Source organism: Myotis davidii, unplaced genomic scaffold (genome assembly GCF_000327345.1).
Source record: "Myotis davidii unplaced genomic scaffold, ASM32734v1 scaffold314, whole genome shotgun sequence".
NCBI lineage: Eukaryota > Metazoa > Chordata > Mammalia > Chiroptera > Vespertilionidae > Myotis > Myotis davidii.
In genome coordinates, this window is record NW_006285780.1 from 485,121 (window position 1) to 506,892 (window position 21,772).

Here is a 21,772-nt window from a genome sequence, read left to right on the forward strand (position 1 = left end):
CGTGGCAATTAGAGGACTGTGCCCTCTCATTAGTCCAAGGCTTGAACCTGTCCAAAACACTGTAGCTGCTCCCTACAACATACTAGTACCAGTATAAAGGAAGTTAAAACTGTTAGCCATGTATATAAATAAACATCAAATTTAAAATAGCAGTTACTTCTGTGGTGAAAGTAGGAAAAGAGAAAAGAAAGGATACAAAAACATAGAATTTATCTAATGTCTTGTTTTCTTTTTATTTAAAGCAAATAAAGCAAAACATTAAGGTCTTATAAAGTTGAATGAAAGAGGGAGCCATAAATGTTCATAGAATATCACTGTTTTTCAAAATGTGGTGTGATAACCAAATTGTGGGTATGAAATCACTTAAAAAACTTATAACTAATGCTCTGGTTGGTTTGGCTCAGTGGATAGAGCATTGGTCTGCGGACTGCAGGGTCCCAGGTTCAATTCCCAGTCAGGGCACATGCCTAGGTTGCGGGTTCGATCCCCAGTAGGGAGTGTGCAGGAGGTAGCCGATTGATGATTCTCTCATCCTTGATGTTTCTATCTCTCTCTCCCTCTCCCTTCCTCTCTGAAATCAATAAAAATATATTAATAAAACAACTTGTAACTAATATTTTTAAAAGGATAGAATATAGTAGAACAGAATAAAAATAGTGTAAATGCAGTACATCTAATCAGTGTTGTGTAGATAGTTTGCTTCAGCTATCTGCATAATGTTCATATTTATGTATGTCCATGAACATGATATAAATTTTTTTTCTTACTCTGCATTATGAGTAAAAAATGTTTTGAAGGCACAACATATTATGTACCATTTTATCTGATTGAAGTATTTCACATTTTTAAAATTAAGAAGGAGCTCATTAATTGAAAATATTGGGAAACATTACATTAGATTTTTTAGACAGCTATAACTTTAAAATCACAGAATTAGGTCTGTGCAATCACTTACATTGTTAATTATATATTTTAATTCAGATATCTCAAAATGATACTAGTAGATGAGGCAGTGAATATGGAATTTGAACTCAGAATTTCTGAGTTAGAATTTAATTCTTATTTTCCTAAGCCAAATTACTTTTTATATCAGTGCATCTTTTCTAAGCAAATCTTAAATTCCATTCAAACATATTTATTTTGCTGCATTTGAATTAAGGCTTAATATATACCATTTCTAAAAGTTAATCATCATTTAGATTTATTGGAGATGTAACTTTGAATAGGCAATGAGAAATACTGACATAATGAGTAACTATCTGAAAGTAGATTCACAGAATAAATGAAAAAGCAGACCACTGATTTTTGACGTTTAATTTATTTTTTTCTTTTCTTTTCTACTAGGATAGCATTTTAAACTTTACACAATAGTCAATATGCTTGGTCTCTAATACACACAAATTATTTAGCCCATATATTTATCATTTGTATTATAACTTGATAAAAATTAGATCCAAAATGAAGCTTTTATCCTTTGGAAACACTTCAGAAAATATACTTATGATTTCAAAACTGTGCTTATGTTTCTTTAATTCAGGAAGTATTAACAAAAACAGCTTATACACATTTCCATTTTAAATTTTAATTTCATTGATACCAGGTGTAACTTATTAAAATTGGAAGGTATTGAATGAAATCAAGAAAGCTACAGGCTATAGTGGCATTAATAAGCATAGCCTTGACATCTGAAGTCACCTATCTATATATTCCAATAAGCCCTATAATGTACAGTTACCCAATTTAAAAATGATTTTGTAGTAACAGAATGCGTTCATAACTGAATTTATGCATTTGGCACTCAAAAAAGATGCAGATGGGCCATAATTCATGGGGTCTATATATCTTCCAGGTTTGTTTATTTGTTTGCTTTATTTATGTCTGCTGCTTTCAAAAAGGATTCTGAGGTAGATTGTAATAAAAGGCCCAAGCAATAGACTGTTAAAATGAAGATAAATTACCAAAAGCATCATAGCAAGGAGTATAAGGAATGGTTATTGCCCTAGCTGGTTTGGCTCAGTGGATAGAGCTTGCATACTAAAGGGCCCGTGTTCAATTCCAGTCAAGGGCATATGCTCAGGTTGTCTGCTTGATCCCCAGTAGGGGGCATACAGGAGGCAGCCAATCAATGATTCTCTTTCATTATTGATGTTTCTATCTCACTCTCCCTCTCCCTTCCCCTCAGACATAAAAAAATAAAAAAAGAAATGGTTATTGGGAGTGGGCTGAAGAACATATAATTATACAAGAAATACTAGCTAAGAATCATTGTTTTAATTATATACTAAATTTACCATGTACTTCCTGGAAGTCAAGACAAATTTTTAAAAATCAGGATGAGTTCTATAGTTCTAGTAGTATATTATCTCAGAAGCATAGACAAATCCAAGTTCTAAATCTAAGGGGCGAATATATATATATATTTTTAAATCACGACTTTTTTCCAGAAGAAATACTCAACAACATAATGAATCATATTTTGAATGTAAAATAGGGTTTTAGAAAACTCATTGAAACATTCTTCTATTGATCATTTTGTATGTCAAACAGTGATTAAAAGCTAAAGGTGATTCTGTTTACCAAAGCTCAACAGGCAGGATAGTACAGATCTATAAAGATTCCATTAGCAATAATTTATGTTTGGCAGCTAATGTACTTGAGAAAAAAGTAGTTCAAACAACGTTGGTAGATAAAAGGGGTCGGATTATATGAGAAGATGTCTACTTCAGATTAGAATAATGTCTTTTTACAAAAAATCTTTATTGTTGAAAGTATGTCCATATTTAATACCTAGTGTGGTAAACTGAATAATGTCCACCAAAGATATCCAAGTCTTAATCCCTGGAACTTGTCCCTAAATTTAATCACAAAACTCCTTCTAAGAGGGAGGCAAAAAGTCCTGGCAGGGTGTCTCCGTTGGTTGGATTGTCATCCTATACTCCAAAGCGTTTTGGATTTGATTCCCATTCAGGGCACCTACCTAGGTTTTGGGTTCCATCCCTGGTTGGGAGGCATATGGGAAGCAACCAATCGATGTTTCACTCTCACATCAATGTCTCGCTCTCTTCTTTTTGCTTTAAATCCATAAAAACATATTGTTGGGTGAGGATTAAAAAAAGAGGGAGGCAGAGAGAAATTTGACTGCAAAAACAGAAGTCAATGGGTATACTGAAGCAAGATGCTATGTTACTTGTTTTGAAGATGGAAGGAGCTAAAGAATACAAGGAATGCAGCTCTAGAAGTTAGAAAAGGTAAGGAAACTGATTCTTCCCTAGAAGTTCTAGAGGAAGGATAGCATGCTGACACCTTGACTTTTGTCCAGTGAAACATTTTGGGTTTCTGACCTCCTGAACTGAAAGAGAATAAATGTATGACCAAGTCTGTGGTAATTTGTTACAGAAACGACAAGAAACTAATCAACCTAGGCTTATGTAAACATATGTTATCTTTACCAAAAGTAAAATATTTTAAAGTGTCATATGCCATAGGATATTTACTTAGTGCTATGGTCTGAATGTTTGTTCCCCTGTACCCTGCCAAATTCAGATGTTAAAATCATAATGCCTAAATCTGATAGTTTTAGGAGTTGAGACATTTAAGAGTTCATTTGGTCATGAGGATAGACCCTTCATAAATGAGATCAATTCCCTTATAAAAGAGGCCCAGAGGACTTCCTAATCTACTTTACTATGTGGAGACACAACAAGTGGTATGTGACATGGAAAGGGGCCCTCACCCAACCATGCTGGCACCCCTAATCTACGACTACCAGCCTCCAGAACTGTGAGAAATAAAATTTTGTTTTTTATAAGCCATTCATTCCACTGCTGATTGCTGGGAGGAGACAGGGGGCAGGAGGAGAAGAAAGGAAACAAGGAAATCAATTGCTGATTGCTGGGGGAAGGGGATAGAGGGGCTGAAACTTAAAGACTAATCAGCATTTTCTAAATATAATATCACAATCCTAAGAGCGTAATTTTTGAGCTAGTTATGAGTTCTGTTGGCCCCTCTTGTTATATTTTAGATAACATTTAAAGTGTTATTTTATTGTATTTTTTTCATAAATGACTGGCTGTAGAATATAAGACCTAGGGGAAAATAGGTCTTCTTGCTCCTCTCTTGCTTGAAGGATTAGACTTTATGTGTAATTTGCATAATCTGTGGTTTACAGTGCAGCTAAACCAACAACAGGCAACACCATCCTTTTTTTAATATTTATTTTATTGATTTCAGAGAGAAAGAGAGAGGGAGAAAGAGATAGAAACGTCAACGATGAGAGAGACTCATAGATCGGCTGCCTCCTGCACGCCCCACACTGGGTATCCAACTGGCAATTCTCAATATACTCTGAGAATTGACCCATGACCTCTAGTTTCACAGGTCAATGCTCAACCACTGAGCCATGGTGTCCAGGCAGGCAACACCATTCTTATTTGAAAGCTAGGTTCCTTCACTCAAACCTCAATGTTAGGAGAAGTAAAATAGGCAAGATATGACAATTCTTCAACTAAAAATGCTGTATTAGTGGGGACCCAGGGGTAAAGTAGATTACCTGGAATATTCTTCCTTAAATTCCTGATGCAAACAACTGTAGGAACTCTAAAGAAACAAACCCAGTAGTGTAGAATCATAGAACATACTGGACCATTTTTCAAGAGGCTGAAGCAGTGTTGTCCAGTACAGATATGTGAGCTTTAGCTAAAAAAATAAATTTATGGCGCCAGCAGAATGAATCCAAAAAGTCTGATGTATCAGGCCTCTAGTCAAAGTTTAATTGGTGGCTGGCTTTGAAATGCAAGAATTCAAGATGTCCATATGGGTTTCAGTAGCTGGCTAATTCATAATAACCAATGGCTCCTGACCTAAATGAACTGCCCCATTGACTGCCATCATTAGGGACCTTGCTTCCTCTGTGTTCCCAGAAGTCTGCATCTAGCCCTGCACATTTTTCATATTGTACTAAAATTAATCATATCTCTATCTCCTCCACATGCATCTTGGTTTATTTATTTTTGTATCTGTAGTGCACACACAGTGCCTAATATTTAGAACTAGAGGCCTGGTGCACAAAATTTGTGTACTCATGGTTGGGGGTGGGGGGGGCGACTCAGCCCCGCCTGCACCCTGTTGCAGTCCGGGAGCCCTCGGGAGATGTGTCTGACTGATGGCTTAGGCCCACTACCCACTAAGCTGCAATCATATATCTTTGGGGTTTCCACAGAGGCAGGAGAAGCTCCCGCCACCACTGCTGCACTCACCAGCCATGAGCACAGCTTCTGGCTCAGCAGTGCTCCCCCTGTGGAGCGCATTGCCCTCTGGTGGTCAGTGTGCATCATAGCGACTGGTTGTTCTGCTGTTCAGTTGATTTGCATATTAGCCTTTTATTATATAGGATAAGCTGAATAAATGTTTGCTCTATGAAAGAATGGAAGGAAAAACTGAATAAGTCTTCTTAAGAAACCATTATTCAGAAACTTTAAATCCTAGGAATCTTTAGGCTGAATACAGGGATCAGGTTGTCACTGATCAATCTTGGCATCACTAAAAGAGTGTCAATCAGATACTAAGGAGTCACTGCTACGTGCTCCTATATGCCCAATGGCAGCTCTCCTACTTCTTTGGGATTGCTGGACTAGAAGCTCTCTGAGGACAGGGACTTGTTCCTACTCATTTTTGTATTAAGAAAATATAGAATAGTGCCTGATATATAGGTGCTCAATAGATAGTTATCCAATAAATGATTAAGATTAGAGGATAGAGTAGAAAAGGGAGAGACAGATGATAGAGAAATCAGAAAAGAAGCTCTTATAACAGTCCAGGTATAAGTGACTAAAGCCATGAGTCTCTAATCATTTCAATGACTTTCTACCTAATGTCTGGTTTAGACATTGCCTTCCTCAACATAGTTCCCCAGCATTGCTTCCTGTGCACACCTGGCAGGGACTCCGGAGTGCATTTTCCTACTGCACATCCACAATATTCATAAGAAAATATTTCCTTTGTTTGCTAAAAAAAAATCAATCAACTTAAATAATAGTTATAATCTATTCTTTAGCTTTTTTCTTTCTTATAAATAACCTTTTTTTTTTTGCCATGCAGACTTCATTCCTTGTTCAGAAGAATACCAGGTATTTGTTTGGGCAGCTTCCAAAGGAAAGAATGCACTTTTTTTGTTCCTTTTCTAGTTTCATGAAAAACCTTTACCATACACTAATATTAATTCCATGTGTAAACAAAAGAAGGTGAGTTTATTTTGGTTGATGTTTTTTTACTAAAGAAAGAAAATATGACTCAATGCCTCTCTCTAACTCAGTCGATTAGTATTTCCTATTCAGAATCTGCAGAAGAATTTTAAGTGAGTTAAATAGCTTCCAGAATTTTATTCAGTTTAAACTCTAAAGGCCATAAAACAGAAATCATTTTAGATAGTGACTTTTTAAATAGCCAAAACTATTTTTCATATTCTTGAACTCTTTCAACCTTATTTCCACTTCACTGGTCCACAGAAGCACTAAAGGGAGTTGTCACAATAGAGATTTGTACACGCCAGTGTCTCAATTGGGAGACAGATATTACCTTGACGATGTGGCAGTTTGCCTAGTGATTAGAAATTTGAGCAAATAAGGCAAGTAGACAATTGGTACTGTGTGTGTGTGTGTGTGTGTGTGTGTGTGTGTGTTTTTCAGATGGTATAATTATTCCAGGTGAGTTAAATTTCTCAGAAGTCCCTTCCCTTGGCCTCAATTTTTATATAGCAGATGCCAATAAGAGTTTGATAACACAGTACTCTATTTAAAAAATTCAATCTATCCTGTCACATCCTACCACATCCAAAGTTGCATTGACCCAAGTCCATTATCCCTTTCAGTTCTATCATTTATGTCAATCTTTTTTTTTTTTTTGCTAGTATTTGTTAGCAATGTATGTATGGCCCTTTTTATTACCTTCCTAGCAGATAGTTCATAGTAAGAGTTTTTATTCCCCTTTCTGTTACAAATAAAAACATTATGCCCAGCTGGTGTGGCTCAGTGATTGAGAATCAACCTGTGAACCTGGAGGTCAGGGGTGGGTTCCCAGTCAGGGCACATGCCCAGGTTGTGGGCTCCATCCCCAGTGTGGGTGAGCAGGAGGTAACTGATAAGTGATTCTCTCTCATCATTGATGTCTCTCTCTCATTTTCAATAATGCCTCCATAACATGCATCTTTAGAATCTCTCTCTCTCTCTCTCTCTCTCTCTCCCTCCCTCCATCCCTCTCTGAAATCCATAAAAAATATATTAAAAAAAACAAATAAGGACATAAGAAGCCAAACAGCCCTGCAGAAGAAATGTTGAAGGATTGAAGTCCTCAAAGGTAGAGCACGTAGGTGCAGGTGAACATTTTGATCTGATCCTATAGGGTGGTCACTTGCCACATGTGGTTATTGAGTACATGAAATGTGGCTGGATGTTGAAGACAGTACAAAATACTGTAAAATATCTCAATAATAAATTTTTATAATAATTACATTTGAAATGAAAATATTTTAGAAACATTTGGTTACACAAAATATATTACAATTAACTTCACCTTTTTTACTTTTATTTTAATGTAACTACTATATTTAAAATCACATATTGTGGTTGGCATTATATTTCCTTTTTATTAAATTTATTGGGGTGACACTGGCTAATAAGATTATATAAGTTTCAAGTGTACATGTCTAGGATGTATGATCTGTATATTGCATTGTGTGCCCATCAACCAATGTCAGATCATCTTCCATCATCTTATATTTGACTTCCTTTACCCTATACTACCCCCACCTCCCTTCCCTCTGGTAACCACCATACTGTTGTCTGTGTCTATGAGTTTCAGTTTTATATCCCACATATGAGTAAAATCATATGGTTTTTAGCTCTTTCTAACTGATTTATTTCACTTAGCACAGTGATCTCAAGGTCCATCCATGTTGTTGCAAATAGCAGTATTTCATCTTTTCTTATGTCTGAGTAGTACTCCATTGTATATATGTATCATATTTTTAAATCCAATCCTCTTTTAAGGATACTTTGGTTGTTTCCATGCCTTGGCCACCATGAATAATGCTGCAGTGAACATAGGGGTGCATATATCTTTGCCATTACATGTTGTTGAGGTTTTTATGGGTATATACCCAGCAGAGGGATTGCTGGGTCATATGTTAACACTAGTATTAATTTTTGAGGACCCTTCATCTTGGTTTACATAGCGGCTATACCAGTATGCATTATATTTCAACTTAGTATTTATTTAGGAGATCCACTTCAGAAGAAATGAGTAAAAGAAATTTTAAGCCAGTTATCAAATAGTTTAAAGTATTCAAATTAACAGATGGCTATGGTGCATTTAAAAGCTGGTAAATTAAGAATAAACATTCCCTGCAGGCAGAAATCATGTATGTCTTCATCTGCATATTCTCAGCACCTAGCACAGTTTTGGCATACACTAAATGCTCAGTAAATAATTGTATGAATAATAAATAATGAGCAACTCAAAATAGAATTTTGCAATAATCACCGAGAAAATATTACATTTTGTGTCACCAAACACCTTTTAAAATTAGGTCCCTAAATATGTCCAATTCAAGAACAAATACTTAATCATTAATAATCATTATTGATGATGAGCACAATCAGATTAGGAAAAGTCTCAGTAACTTAGAGACACTCTTTATAAACACATATTACAGAAGGGAAATGAATGAAGGAGTGACAGAGGCTGAGATCAGTGTTCTGGTTCCATTTTAGTGAAATCTGCTGCCATATAATGTAGGGATGGAACTAAGCATTGGTTAGGAGATAACTTAGAGAAATATGATGAAAAGTAAAAAGTGCTTATTCCCATGAAAGACAATTATCCCTTCTCCTGTGCCCTTTTGTGGGTTTAATATACATTTTTTTTAAATAAAAAGGTCCTAAATCTGACATCCATAGATAGGCTTCAGGGACACATGAATCCTCCCAAACTGTGTATTTGTGCAAATGTATGTTTATGGGAGAGAATGCTTTGGCTGTCATTAATATCTCAAAGGAGTCCCTTTACTAAAACATATTACCCAGCCACTGCTCTATTTCAAGATTGAATAGGATCAAGGTGATAGTAAAATAATGACATCTTGCATTTGTTTCAACATTAAGGAAAATAAGCCTTTAGCTGGAAAGCACTGGATCGTTTTCTGTGTTTCCCACATTACCCAAGAGGTTTGGTTTTCAAGAATTTCCCTAGAGATCCAGATGGCCCAGTCAGCACTTTAAAACACTGTAAAATAGTCTTAAAAAGACAAAACCAATTTAACAGTTATAAAAATGTTTGAATGGCAATCGTTTTTTTGTCTACTGGAAATGTAGTCTTTTTGGAAGTAATTCTGGTCATGATGACAACTAATTTTGAAAGTAGGTCCTGAATGTCTTTTAAGTTATTCCTCTGCCTCCACCTCCAACCATCCTAATAAAATCACTATCATTTTTCTGACTAGCATTAAGTTTCCTTGCTTTCTAAGTTAGACTGCTTCACTGTTGTCTCTGAAAATATTAAATACAGATACATTATATGATCTGATAAACTGATGACTGAGAGTATCATGGAGGACTAGGGTGGTCCAAAAAGGTGAAAGATGGGACTTGAGCCAAGTCTCTCTCTCTCTCTCTCTCTCTCTCTCTCTCTTTCTCTCTCTCTCTCTCTCACACACACACACACGCAGAGACAGAATTGGGGAAAACTAATATATGGAAGAATGACTCCGATAGACAATAGCTTGACTAATTACAAGGTGCAAAAATATTCATTTGTCCACTAAGGAAGAGTTTGTCTCTGAGAGAGAGCTAGAAATAAAATTTGAGCAACAATTAATTTGAAGAGGACACTCAATGTCACACTAAGATGTTTGGACTGCATTGTGCAGGCAATAGAGAATCCGTATCATTACTTTAATGTGCAAAATAGCTTGAGCCAGGACAAGATTGGATCCAGGGTGGACAGTTATGAGTTTTCCATAATACCTCAGATTTGAAGGTAGAAAGGTTTGGAGAAGGATGTGGTAATGAAAATGAAAATGCACTACTTGCCTAGCCAGCTGGTGTTGCTCAGAGGTTGAGTATCGACCTATAAACTAGGAGGTCACTGTTTGATTCCTGGTCAGCACACAAACTGGAGTTGCGGGCTTGATCCTCAGTAGGAGGAGTGCAGGAGGGAGCCAATCAATGATTCACTCTCATCATTGATGTTTTTCTCTCTCCCCCTCTCCCTCTCCCTTCCTCTCTGAAATCAATAAAAATGTATTTTAAAAAATGTACTTCTTGATGGGAGAAACCACACAAAGAGAGGCTGTTTTTTTTCCATGTGCCTTTTTGGTAGCAGAAGTGGGATTGCTTAAAAATGTAGCTCTCACTTCAAACACTAATAAAGCTAATAACCATAGCATACTCTATTGTTAAATATTTATTCCTCCTCTTATTTTGAGAAGTTGACTTAAGATTATTTTTCTCTGCTCTAGATGGTTTGGCTCAGTGGATAGAGCATTGGCCCTCGGACTGAAGAGTCTCGGGTTTGATTCTGGTCATGGGCAGGTACCTCGGTGGCAGGTGGGAGACAAGCAATCGATGTGTCTCTCTCACATAAATGTTTCTGTCTCTCCTCGTTCCTTCCACTGTCTCTAAAAATCAATGGAAAAATATCCTAGGGTGAGGATTAGAAAAAAAGATTCTCTCATCCCTTGCTTTCTCTCTTCCTCCCTGTCTCTTTTCCTTTCTTCCTTCATTCCATTTTTTAAAAGAAACTGCCTTTGATTGTGACAATAGCTATTCTATTTCTAAAATGTAATAAGAATAATTTCATAGTACATGAATTTGGCTTAAACAATAGGCTTCCCTGATCTTTCTAAGTTCTGAGCCTAGCCTTTAGGAGACCTGGCAGCTTCAACCTTCACTATTTTGAAACTCAGCTGACATGCTAACAAGGAAGTGTTGGCTATCCTGTTGAAGAGAGGGGCCTCATGAAGGGTCCATAGAGGAAGAGACACTATGTGGAAAATTGGGTCATCTTAGATCACCTACCCCACACCAAGTAGATCAGAAAAACGATTCAGTCAATGAACAAAATTCTAAAATATTATAGATCTTCATTGTTTTAGCTACTATGTTTATATAGCAGCAAAATAAAAAAGAAAAGAAAGATTGAGTTTGAGGTATCCACGAGACAGTCCAGCAGATGCCCAGCTGTAAGTGGTCTATGAAGCTCATAGTGAAATTGGAGGCAGAGATTTTGAAAGTATTCATTCATAAATGATCAATGAAGTCAAGAACATGTGTGAGATTATCTACAACAAGAATATAAAATGAGATAAGGAAGGACTCTAGGCCATAGTTAAAATAAAGTCTCATATGGAAAGAACAGTAAGAGAAATATGAATCAGTAAAGAGATAGAAACAACTAGAATAATGGAAACACTGGAATTATGAACGCCAAGATAAGTATCTCATGGAATAGGGGCCGGGAGGTAGGAGCGTAAGAGATCAACCAAAGGGCTTGTATGCATGCATATAAGCATAACCAATGGACATAAGACACTGGGGGATGGGGGAGGCTAGGGGTCTGTCTTGGGCGGGGGGAAAAAATGGACACATATGTAATACCCTTTGTAATAAATAATAAAATTTAAAAAAAAAAAAAAAAAAGAAATACAGACCCCTGTGATGAATGTTGCCAAAACATGTGATGACAGGATACAGTTTATAAGCAAAATGAAAAATGCCTCCAAGGGCTTAACATCACTGATATCATCTGGAGAATTAATTTATTCAAGGAACACATATTTGATGTCATGTCATTAACATATCTATGTTATACCCATTTCGTCTTCCTCAGAGTAAGTGCTTGCTCATATTTGATCTCGAACATAATCAAGAGAGAGCATGAACCAGAAGAGAGACTTACAGTTTCAACTTAATTGCAGGGGCATGATTAATGGGAAGATTGTCTATATATTGTGAGGCTCATTGTGATCTCTTTGCTAACTCCCAAACAGATCCCAGGAGACTGGAAAATTGTAATACTGGCTTATTTGGTATAACTCATGCCATATTAGCGTGCATGTTACATGAAAGTGATAATGGAGTGGAATAATTAGGGTATTTGACTCTAAAAGTGGATCATATTACAACATTCTTTAATCCTAAATAATGAAATCAGTCTCACTAAAAATCATGCAATGATCAGTAAATCATTATTTACTGGATTTCTTTCATTTTAAAGAAACTAAAGATATAATAATAAAAATAAAAAAGCAATTTCAACTTAAAGATATTTTTCATATTCAGTAACATATTTCATGTACCAAAGACTTTTTCTTTCCAAACAAAAATATTACTTCCTGTAGTCCTCACTCTGCTTCACTGTTTTAAATTTTAAACACAAAACACAAAACTCTAAGGGATTATATACAATGCCAAAATTGAACTAAATCAAGTTCTATCTGTGCATTCTTATAACCATCATTTTTATAGCAAATCTCCTAATTAAATAAAAAATATCAATTACCACTGGGTTGAGGAACAAATTTTACCATTGTCAGCTCAGATAATTTCAAACTATTATGAATTTACTCTAGAAATAAATGCATTGTAGCCAAGTATGTGTAATTGAGATGTCTTTGAGTTAACTGCTATGTAGAATTAAATGTTTATTCAAGGATAAGTAATAAACATGTATAAATTTAAAACTTACATAAATATTAAACTCAATAGTAGCCACACAACTGTTTAGAAATTATTGGTGAAAATAAATATTTCATCACAGACATTGTTTAGAATTGCTGGTGTATGTGATACTAAAATGTAGACCAAATTCTAGTCAATTTTCTTATTGTTTCTAAGTTGTTCTACGGACACTTCACTCCCTTATTATATACCCATTAGGAAAATGGAAAACCATTACTTCCCACCCCAGGCATCTCTGATATGAATTTATTTAACTTTTTTTCATTGTTAATCTTTCATTTTGACCCTGGAATCCCACCTTGCTATATATACATAATTTGGAGTGTAACCCACTCCCCTGACTCTTTTGTAATAATTTTCTTAAATACTATATAAATAAATAAATAAATTGAGGGGATGGATTTTTATGGAAAATTAAGAGGAAAAAAATATTTAGAGGTGATCATTTAGATGTCAGATGACATGGAATTTTGCAAAATAGAACTGGATTACAATTATATATCATATGCCCTCCAAATCCATTTATTTATTCATTTGAGAAACTTTTAATTATCTCTTCTATGCCTTTCTTTGTGCTTTTTGAGAGATAAAGGATATCTTGTCAATCAACATTTTGTATAACTTTTCCCTTTGAATAACATTACACATTTAATACATTTTAAGATTTTTTGAAGTCTTTTTAAAATATATACTTCTCAGTCTTTACATAGAAAAGATAATTTAACTTTTCTCTTGATGTCTCAAAATCATCATAATAAGCATCCATTTTGTATATTTTAGTATAATTCTATGTCTCCCAGCCCTTTGCCTTTTTAGCCTCTCCTTTGTTCAAAGGTACCCTGTCAACTTTCACATCTCCTGCTGTCATTTGTTACTTCCACCTAATGTTAATCTTTAAAAGTTTTCTGGTTTCAAAGTGCTCTGTGTGGGGAGAATCCAACTTGTGGTTACATCAGCAAGATTGGCCAACCTTGTAAAAGCCTCCTGATGTGTATTATTTTAACTTGTATTTACTCAGAACTAAAAAAAAGTGAATCCCTAACATATGAAAATATGTGATCCATGTATATGTAGGTATCTATTGGCAGGTTATAAATTAGAAGGAAAAGAAAATCCAATTCAACTACTTAAAAATATAAGGGGATATTATTGACACACATAACTATAAGTCCAGTCTGCCATCTTTGGCCTTAATTCACCTGTTAGCTTGCCTCCCAGATGCAGAATGGGTAATGTATCTTCAAGCACCATATCCTTTGATAACATACAAATGAGTACAAAAGAACCTTCTTTTCCCTATGTATTTTTTCAAGACTTAGGACATTTTTGCACAGAGGCATCCCCCTACAGAGTCTGTGCTTCTCAACTCATTATTCATATTAATATATGTTTCCATTCCAAAATGAATCACAGACGAAGGATTTGGTCTGCCATGGTTGGCTTAGACCATGTTGCTCTGGGTGGTTAGTAGAGTCAGTATAGTATTGAGCCATCAGAAGAGGGTGGATCTTGTCCAATATAAGAGTTGTATTAAAAACACAACTGACAAAGCTGGGAGATATGATAGGCAACCAGCAGCATCTTTTATGGGAATCCATATGACTTTGAGTATGCAAAAGTCACTTTCCATCCTAGTTTGGGTTTACTTTTGGGTGTGTTTAGGTTGTTAAAATATTTTTTAATTGACATATACTGCACGTTCTTATTGCATCAAAAACTCATATTTAGTAATTTGTGACCACTATGAAGTAAAAAGGGGGTATGTGTACAAAAGTAATAATTTATTCCACTGACTTCCAAAAATGAGGCACACTACTCAATCTATTAGAATATAGCAATAATATATTTGAAATATTATTTTAAAATTCATTTTTATTTAAAAATTAAAGATTTACTAATATTTCATATATAGATTAACCTTGATCTTTATTCAGTCATGTCAGATACTGGAAAGACACTCACATCACACCAGCTAAATTTTTCTGAAGAGAAAAATTTAAGTCTGAAAGAGGGATGGGGTTGATCATGTCGCCCACAAGCATCTGTGTATCTTCAGCATATTTTAAGATATTGTCTAGATAAAGGGACTTATATATTTCATTATCATAAATAGTGAAATCTTTGCAATACTCTGCAATAAATTGTTGTGTAATCATGAAACTCCTTTAGATCACATGGAAGTTTATTGATTATGTCATGGCAAAGTACTTCACAGAGTTATCAAATTTACACATAAACTTATGTGCAAATTTTTTCTTTTGATGAAAAAATGTGGGTGTTCAAAAATTGTTACATTGCCTAGCAGGTATAGCTCAGTGGTTGAACATCGACCTATGAACCAGGAGGTCATGGTTTGATTCTTTGTCAGGGCACATGCCCAGATTTCTGGATCAATCCCCAGTGTGGGACATGCAGGAGGCAGCCGATCAATGATTCTCTCTCATCACTGATGTTTGTATTTCTCTCTCCCTCTCCTTTCCTCTCTGAAATCAATAAAATATATTTTAAAAAATAAACTTGCCACCTTGTCTGTCAGTAATCTTCCTAGAATATATTTGATCAACAAATATATGGCACACAGTTTGTTTATTCAATGCAGTGGTTCTCAACCTTCCTAATGCCACGACCCTTTTTTTTAATATATTTTTTTATTAATTTTTTACAGACAGGAAAGGAGAGAGATAGAGAGTCAGAAACATCGATGAGAGGGAGACATCGATCAGCCGCCTCCTGCACATCCCCCACTGGGGATGTGCCCGCAAACCAGGTACATGCCCTTGACCGGAATCGAACCTGGGACCCTTCAGTCCGCAGGCCGAAGCTCTATCTACTGAGCCAAACCGGTTTCGGCAATGCCACGACCCTTTAATACAGATCCTCATGTTGTGGTGACACCCAACCATAAAATTATTTTCATTGCTACTTCATAACTGTAATTTTGCTACTGTTATGAATCGTAATGTAAATATCTGATATGCAGGATGTATTTTCATTGTTACAAACTGAACATAATTAAAGCATAGCGATTAATCACAAAAACAATATGTAATTATATATGTGTTTTCCGATGGTCTTAGGTGACCCCTGTGAAAGGGTCGTTTGACCCCCAAAGGGGTTGCGACCCACAGGTTGAGAACTGCTGATTCAATGTATAAGAATGAGAATGTAACTTTAAAAAATACACTTAAGATAGAGAGAACATTTTGAAAAAGGCATGTTGGAAATGTTTCCATTATTATGAGATTTTGTGCCAAAAATGATCAGTGTCATCTCTTAAAACTCTCATATATACACATTTTAAAAAATTGTAAACAATTCAAAGTCTGTTAAAAAAATTCCTCTATAAAAGATTTCTATGTTTTGTGGAAAATATAAAAATAAAACAACTGATTAGATTGTAAGAACAACTGGCTTATTTCAGTAAAAATGAAAACTGATTAGTCAAATTTCAATACAAAGATCTGCATGTTGGAAAATATGCCTGAAATATCTGTCATGGTTTCTCAAGTTCAGCTATCACATTCATTTGTGATTCTTCACTCCCAAAATTCTGGGCAAAATAAAATCTCTATAAATAACACATTAAAAAAAAAGCATACTCCATACTAGTTATTTAGAATTTATGTCATAAACATTAGTAAACAACTAACTATTGTATCTCAATTTGATTAAAACCATTGTAATAAATTATAAAAAATAATCTTTCTCATTCACAAATGATAATTATATGACATGTAAATTCAGAGTAATTTTTTTAAATATATATTTTATTGATTTTTTACAGAAAGGAAGGGAGATAGAGAGTTAGAAACATTGATGAGAGAGAAACATCAATCAGCTGCCTCCTGCACATCCCCCACTGGGGATGTTCCCGAAACCCAGGTACATGCCCCCGACCGGAATCAAACCCGAGGGACCTTTCATTCCGCAGGCCGACGCTCCATCCACTGAGCCAACCTGGCTTCGGCCAGAGTAATTTTTAAAAGTACTAAGAAGCACCTCTTTTGATGTGACAGCAATGAAGCTCATCAATCTATAATAATAAAAGGGTAATATGCAAATTGACCAAATGGCCGAACAGTGGGACAACCCTCCAGCTGTCCTTCTGGACGAAGCCAGGGCTACAGCTGCAGGATTGAGGCAGCCACCGCAGCTGCAAAGGCCTATTCTTGCACGAATTTCGTGCATCGAACCTCTAGTAGTAATATAACAAACAAACCTTGTTATTTCCATAACATCTCTTTCCATAATGCAAAAGAACAAATTTTTGTCTTCTCAGGGACCCCCTAAGTAATCTTAAGGAGAGATTGAGGAGCGAAAGAGATTGTGAAAGTTTCTTTTTTGTTTCCATTTTTCCACAAGGATTTGATTTGGGGAAGACAAATTCAAAATTTACCAGGAAATTTGAGCACTTCAAATGGAATCAGGGTGCCTGAGTATTTGAATGGCTATGACTTGGTATCTATTAATCAAAGTGACAATGCAATACTTAAATAAACAAAATCCCTTAACACTTTTAGAAGGAGAAACATTTGTTTCTTTTATTTAAGGAGAATAATCAAGGACATGATAATATCAGAAACAGAATGTCATTCTGGTGAGATATGTCTGCTTTGGGGGCAAATTAGCCTCCAAGCTGAAAAGCAAATTTTTCTGTCTCTTATTAAGTGCAGGCAAACATTCCAAGGAAATTGTCATTTTCACAGAGAGGAAGTGAAATCCTAGGTTTGCATCATTAAAATATGTGATTCTAAATGAGCCACAGCTCTTTTTGAAAGTCTTATGAATAAAGCCATCAAAACTGGGCCAGGATTGGCAAAATTTTAAGACAAATGTGTTCTCCTTTTCAGATTCTTTTTCCACAAATATCCTACAGATCTATCAATATGCACAGTGTTGTCCTTCACCATAGTGTTTTTTATTCTGGGACAAAAATCATTTCAGCCATAACCGGTTTGGCTCAGTGGATAGAGCATCGGCCTGTGGACTGGAGGGTCCGGGTTTAATTCTGGTCAAGGGCATGTACCTTGGTCGTGGACACATCTCCAATGGGAGTGTGCAGGAGGTGGCTGATCGATGTTTCTCTCTCATTGATGTTTCTAACTCTCTATCTCTCTCTCTCTCCCTTCCTCTCTGTAAAAAATCAATAAAATATATATTTTTTAAAAAGTCATTTCACTTCAGCCCTAGCGGTTTTGGTTCAGTGGATAGAGCATTTGCATCCAGACTGAAGGGTCCTGTGTTCGATTCTGGTCAAGGGCACATGCCTAGGTTGCTGGCTCGATCCCCAGTGTGGGAGATGCAGGAGGCAGCCTATCAATGATTCTTTCTCATCATTGGTGTTTCTGTCTCTCTCTCCCTCTCCCTTCCTCTCTGAAATCAATAAAAATATATTTTAAAAATAAAATAAAAATAAAAGGCACTTCACTTTGACACAATAATCTTTTTTTCCCTTAATCAACAAAAACATGCCTTATTATCTTGAAACTCACAGTAGAGTCTCATTCACATATATTAAGTATAACTTTTATGCAAAGTTGCTTCTATTTTGTGAAGAAAAATAGATGGTGGATAACTGTGAATAGTCATTTTGGTGGACGAGCAGACCTTAGAATACATACAATCCAGCTTTGTACAGCAGCACAATTCACTTATACAATTTTTCAACCTGGCAGAAATGAACATGTTCAATGATAAACCCAAAGATATAGCTTCTCTGTAGTAAAAACAAGGAGCAAGAAATATAAACTTAAAATTATGCTTAATAATCAATAGTTCAGTATTCTATCTTACATAGAAATGATCTAGGCATCTAACTAATGTCCATCAATGAATTCAATATAATATCTGTCCAAAGGTTATCTAAGCATCTTAAAAATTCTCTTCAAGCTGACATATTCCTAACAAAATTATTGTGGAAATAAGATTGTCAGAACAATGATTCTATTTAGTAAAACATAAATTTATGTTTTTCGTAACAATAACTAAAAGTAACGCTAGTTTATAAGATTAGTCAACCTGTATGCATTTAGAAAAAAAAAACTCAATAGGATAATAAAGTGTGCTTGTTTAACACTTGACACTTAAAAATGAGAAATAAGAGAGGATATGATGCTTTTATTAAACACTAAAGATTAAACTAGTCCTTTGCCAATTATTTACTTAAGTTATATAAATTTGCATTCTTTTCTTTTAGTGCATTTTTATTCATTTCAGAGAGGAAGGGAGAGGTAGGGAGAGCTAGAAATTTCACGCCTCCTACTGGGAATCGAGCCCACAACCCAGACATGTGTCCTTGATGGGAATCGAACTAGGACCCTTCAGTATGCAGGCTGACACTCTATCGCCAAACCAGCTAGGGCTATGAATTTAAATCCATATATTGGTTCAGAGTTGGTTTGTTGGAGAATATACATTTTTAAATCCAGTGCACATAAAGTATCAGTAGATCAGTTTCCTTATTTTCAGGGAATTTTAGGAAAATTCAATTTATACAAGCAAGTATTTTTACATGCTAATCAGAATAGAGCTCCTCTAATTTAAGAGACTTTATGAGCTAATATATTAATATCACCCAGAGGTAGGAAAACATTATTCATCCACACAATCAAAGGTGAAGGCATTTCTAAATTACAAACACATATACATATAGGCACAGGAAAATAGAGCTTTTAGCTTCAATTCTACAATAACAACTATAGGGCAAGTGTCAACCAGAAACAGAAAACTGCCCATCCAGATGAAAGAGACGTTCTTCTCCCAGACAACATGACATTTTTCATTGATTTGGGCTCAAAAATAGAAAAAACTAGAAGACTAACACACCAAATTATCTCTTGCTTAACAGAGATTAGATTTCTGTAAAACATTAATCCATTCAGAGGGATCTCCAAATTGTCAGACCTTAAAATTACCGCTGCCAATAATGGGTTATAACTTTTTGGGTGCAAATGAACCAAAACGAAACAGAAACACAAAATTAGTAGAGAGGAAAATTAAAACTAGGGAAACAGAGAGTCAACAATGTTCTCTTGGTACTTCAGATTCAGCTAAAGAGCCAAGAAAAGTATATCTGGCCTTCACCCCCATATGAAGTGCCAGTCTCTGTCATGGAAATTTATCTAGCTTTGTCAGGTGAATCTATTGAACATCTTGTTGCAACTTCCAAAACAGTTAAAATATATTTTTCAAACAGGATAAGATCATGACACTCATACAGATAAGAATGGAGCACACATTGAAAGATTCTAATTTAACTCATGAGTGAATAGGCAGGCGTTGTAAGTGGTGCAAAAAAGCATCTGAAGAATAGACACTGGAATATTGATAAAGAATAATGAAATTAACATGTACATGGAGGCAAAACTAGTTTTATTACACTGTGAGAGAGGAAACAATTGAACTTCTACTGAGCAAGACACTGAACATATCTATCAGTGGCCTGCAGCTAACAAAGTGATTTAAATGAATTCAAGGAAAATGCAGGGCTAGAATCAGATAACCTAGGGTGGTGTCCTCTATATAATGTTTTTCCCTGAAACTCATAGTTATTTTTCTATGATGTTAAAGTCAAGTAGAAAGTTAGAATTTCCTCAAAAAAGGGTTCAGTTATTAGGATGAGCATGTTCTTTCCTCGAATACTTATATGCCCAAGCCTGATCAAGGCCCAGTGACACCAATGACAACACTAAATTTAGAAAGTCAAAAAGGCAGCTCCCTGAGGGGCTGGAGAATGAAATACATTGATTAGAAATGAGCAATGGTATCTTTAGATGCCCAGGCCAACAGGACAATCAAGCAGGTCTCATCAGAGCAAAACCTAACAAACACCATGAGTGATACAAGGAATTGTTAGAGCTTCTATGGGTGTAGGAAGCTGACTTGTTCCCACTCTGCAAGAACAAACCAAGCTGCAGTTTCCTATATGTAGTGTACATCACCTTCTTCAAGAGGAACATCATGCCCATTGTCCCCAGAGGAACAAAAGGTATGGTTAGTGTGGAGGTATTTGAGGCATTCATTAAGAGAGGAATTTTGTGGCCCTGTTGGGAGGAGCTAATCTACATAGCAGGGAGAGAAGACTTCCTTATTAGCTTTGAGGAAGCCAAGTCTTTTTGAGGCCAGGATGTTGGCTGGGGGTCCTCTTGACCTGTTGAAATCTCAGAATTGTAGTTGGGGTGGAGCTAAAGACCATGACCAAAGTGTCACAGGCTTTATTCATGGTAAGGAATGTCTAAAGGTTAGAAGGTGACTACAATGGGTCACGGGGGATAAGAGGGTGTCATATCACTTGACTTGAACTTAATGGAGCAGGGCTTTTACAGGAAGATGATAGAGTGATGGGGAAACCAGAATGAAATATACAAAAACAGAAATTATAGCCAGGTTGATTTTATTTGTTATTTACTTATTCTCTGTCTCATTCCAAAGAAGATCTTGAGGCAGGGATTGTTAGCTAGTGTTCTGATTCTTCTATGGAGTATACTGTTCTGGTTTCTCTGTAAACAGTGGTAAGTTAACTTGTAATCTCTCTATATAAAAGCCTACTATGCAAATTGTTCCCTCAGGAGTTTGACCGGGAGTTTGATTGCTCACTATGACATGTGCTGACCACCAGGGAATGGCATGGAATGAAGGAAGGCCCTGGCCAGCAACCGGAAGGTCCCGATCAGCCCTGATTGCCTGCCAGGCCTAGGGACCCTGCCTGTGCATGAATTGCATGCACCGGGCTTTTAGTATTCTATCTAATAAAGAGGGAATATGCTAATTGACTCTCATACCATCACAAAGATGGCAGTGCTCATAGCCAATAAGGAGGGAATATGCTAATTGACTGCCCCTCCCTCAAAGATGGTGGCATCCACAGCCAATGAAGGAATATGCTAATTGACTGTCACTCCCTCAAATATGGCAGTGCCCACAGCCACAAGATGGTGGCGCCCAGTCCCCTTAACCCTGCCAGTGCTCCTACCTCCAGAGTTCCCCAATCCCCTCGGCCCCCCAGCTGTCCAGGGCCAGCCTGAGGCACAAGGAAGCCTCGG